This window comes from Puma concolor, chromosome D1, assembly GCF_028749965.1.
Source record: "Puma concolor isolate L17-30 chromosome D1, mPumCon1.1.hap2, whole genome shotgun sequence".
Classification (NCBI taxonomy): Eukaryota; Metazoa; Chordata; class Mammalia; order Carnivora; family Felidae; genus Puma; species Puma concolor.
In genome coordinates, this window is record NC_141676.1 from 77,684,714 (window position 1) to 77,688,572 (window position 3,859).

Here is a 3,859-nt window from a genome sequence, read left to right on the forward strand (position 1 = left end):
GAAGGTGATGGAGATTTGCTTGTGGGGTGTGGCCCAGTTGGAGGCCTGTGGGACCAATGCCGAATGGAAGAATGAAGGTCTGTCTTGCCACAGGCATTGTCGTTATGACTCCACAGATCCCTCTGTCTTCAGGAGAGGTGTCATGAATTCCCACGTCCTTCTGATCCTAGGAAGGCTCAGCAGAACATCTCAGACTCGCCTCCCCAGAGGAGGGTCCGTCATGACTCCCTAGACACATCTCAATCCAGGAGGGGCTATCATGATTCCCTGGTTTTGGCTCTGAAGGTCCATCACTTCCTGCCCAGAACCCAAAGCAATGAGCTATCAGAAAGGGCCTCCAGCTAGTCTTTTCCACGTGGGAAGGGCCGAGGACCCAGCATTAGTTACTCCCAAAGAACAGCAAACGTAAGTACGTGGGGGGAGGTGGGGAAAGCAAGCGAAAATCCTATTCTGGAAATAAGAAGCAGCGTGACTTCAAAAGACCTTCCCGGCTCTGTAGCCCAGCCAGGGCTGAACGGGGTCAAAGTGGAGATGAAGAAGTTGATGAAAATCGGCGCTCTGGGCTATAAAATATCAAGCAGAGAAATTAAGCGGTGGGCTGGGGCTGCCTTCTCTTCTAGACTGATTACCCAGAGATTGCCAAGGGCACCATGCCCTCTGCCACTGACTCATTTCTGCTCGGGAACAGAGGATTGAACTCCCAGGGAGGCACTGGAAGTATGTAGGAAAGTTCTGGTGATTTTGTGAAGGGGACTGCGCTCTCTCCAGAGATGATGAAACAGATTCTGCCCCCACCCCATGGTATGAATACATCATAGCAGCAAAAACTAGGATAAACTGCCAAATAAAAGAGCCCTGTGTTCTGTTGTACGTAAACTACCATTACGGCTCTGCAGGGAAACAGTAGAACAAGCAAGGGATGACATTTTCAAATGAGGAGGAAGAGACTGAGGAGAGGGATCTGACTGAAGAGTAAGGGACAGTGAAACTGCTCCGTTCCCAGCACCCGTGAGGGGGGACGAAGCTCTCAGCAGGTGAGGCAGGGGAGGAGGAAGGCTGGCTTCGGAGGGCTCTGGTGGGTTACGTTCTCTGTGTCTCAAGAGAAGACAAAGGCTTTCTCAGCTGTGGCACAGAACTCACATTTATCGTTTAAAATACAAATTCTAGCCCTATATTTGTGTGAAGCTCGTGGGGCATGAAACGTTTTTATAGGTAATTTTAGGAAGCCATAAAACATGGCTGTGTGTGGGTTACAGTGACGGCTCATACACCGTAGCATGTTCTAACTACTCGGCTGTAATGAACTCTTCTGGGTTTTTTTGCTTTTTTTTTTTAAACTGGTTTCCCCTGTCTCTTAAAACTCCAGCCTATTAAAAACTTAGTGTCATTTGTGAAGCTTGAGAAAGCAGCCTATGCTGTCCTTCTTTGAAATGAACATGAAATGTGAACTCCTTTGGTAGCACATATACTGAAACAGACATGAAGGAAGGGAATCTCTCTTATGTTTCCAGACCCACACATAACTGGCTGTGTTGTTCAGTCGTTCTTGTTTCTTTTCTTCTTTTCGTTTTTCTTGTTTACCGTTTGTTTGGTTTTGGTTGTTGTAGGAAGGAGCTGAGGCCCCAGTGAAAACAGATCCAGGGACTGTCCTCGAAGAGCCCACGGGCTGGTGTTCCAGGGCCAGGCAGAGCCCGCCTTCCTTGATAAGGGTGAGCATGGGCCCAGGTGGGTAAGTGGACGTGTCAGTAGGTGACTTCAGGATACGGAGCAAGACAGCGAAGAGCCTGAGAACTGCCACTCAAAATACAAGTTGGTACACAAAAAATACATCAGCAGGAGCCCAAGCACAGGGAAGGGAAGGTGTATAACCAGAGCTGGCCAGCAATGAAATGGCCACTCGGTGCTGGGGAAATGCAGATACCACACGGGGCCACCATGGTCCGGTCCGTGGGCTTGCCCCTGGTGCTGGCCTTGGTCTCAGTCACCTTCATTATCCCACTTCCCATCCTCACCAGCGACCACAGAGCAGGGGTTAATAAGTAACAGTTGGATTAAACAAGCATTCACGAAGGAATGTCCTCTCTGGGTGGGAAGTTGAACTAGAAGAATTCCAAGATTCCTTTCTACTCCGCGATTTTATGATTCTATAGAGAGCCTGAATTGTGACAGACCATGCCTGCTTGGGGCTGGGTTTATTTGTCCCCATGTTCTATCTCCCCATATAAATCAGCTTACCCATTTTTTCCAAGTGTAGTAATCAGTTACCAATCAATTTGTACGCATTATCTCATCGCATTTCGCAACAGGCCTAGGAGGTAGTGTTTGGGTTTCTGTTGCTGCAGAACAAAGCAGCCCATCACTTCATGGTTTAAAACAACAGTTTATTATTACCTGCCATAGTCCGCGGTTTGACTGGGCTCAGTGGGACCGTTCTTTGGGTGGCCTCTCGGGATTACAGTTATATGTTGGCTGGGGCGCAGGCATCTGAAGGCCCAATGGGGCCTGACATCCAAGGTGGCTCACTCCGTCGGCTGGCAGGTGATGCTGGCTGTCAGCTGGGGCTGTTAAGGAGATACCTTTGCCAGAACCTCTCCAAGTGTTTGGGCTTCTGACCGCATGCCGGCTGGGCTCCAACAGGGATGCTACAAGAAACCAGATGAAGTGACTTGGTCTCCTGTAATCTAGCCTCGGAGGTCCCAGAATCTTGTTTCTGCAACATTCTATGGTCAAGTAAGTCACTGAGGTCAGCCTGGATGCAAGGGGATGGGAATTAGGCTCCATCTGTTGATGGAGGAATGTCAAGGTCATTTTAGAAGAGCAGCTGGGATGAGAAATACTATCAGAGGCATTCAAGGAAAATACCATCTGTCATAAGTATGTACTATTAATGTCCCATTCTACAGATGAGGACATTTTGCAATGATTCGCTAGGTCATAAGGTTAGCTTGCTCATTTAAGGGCAACCAAATCCACACTCCCTCTGATTTCTTAACCACTATTGCTTCATTTAAGACAGAGTTCTAAAACTTTAATAATGAAAGACTTATCCCTTTTGGGGTGCTTGGGTGGCTCAGTGAGTTAAGCATCCGACTTCGGCTCAGGTCATGATCTCAAGGTTCATGGATTCGAGCCCAGCATCGGGCTCTGTGCTGACAGCTCAGAGCCTGGACCCTGCTTCAGATTCTGTGTCTCCCTCCCTCTATGCCCCTCCCCAGCTCATACTCTGTCTCTCTGTCTCTCTCAAAAGTAAATAAAAACATTAAAAAAAATTTTTTTTAAAGAGTTATCCCTTTCAAGGATGCAGTATTATTTTCAAGGATATAAAAACGTAAATTCTAGCAAAATGTATAAACTTGAAAGACAAGTTCCAGTAGGATCGGGGATGTCATGTTTGACAAGTATTATTAAAGAAAGAAGTCCCATTTGTTTCCCATCCAAGTACTAACCAGGCCCGGCCCTGCTTAGCTTCCGAGATCAGGCACATTCGGGGTGGTACGGCCGTAGACAGAAGTCACGTTTGTTAAGCTGCTTCAGTGACCCAGATACTTACACACTGTATATAAACTCATTTAATCTTTCCCATCATCTGTTTCCCCCAGATGGAAAAAGAAGTTTCCAGAGGTTAAAGAGCTTGCCCAAAGTCACATAGCCACTGAGTGATAGAGGCAGGATGGAAACACAGGTGTGTCTCAGGCCACTTTCCATGCAGCTCCATGTTGCAGGTCGGGCCCCCAGGAATTCTGATTCCTGAGATGAGACCAGCATGATGGAAGGTAACTGATGAGTGCTCAGGGAGCACCCCTGAAAGAGGACACAGTGTCCAGCAGAGGAAGAGGTGGGCTGTGGCCGTCATACCAAA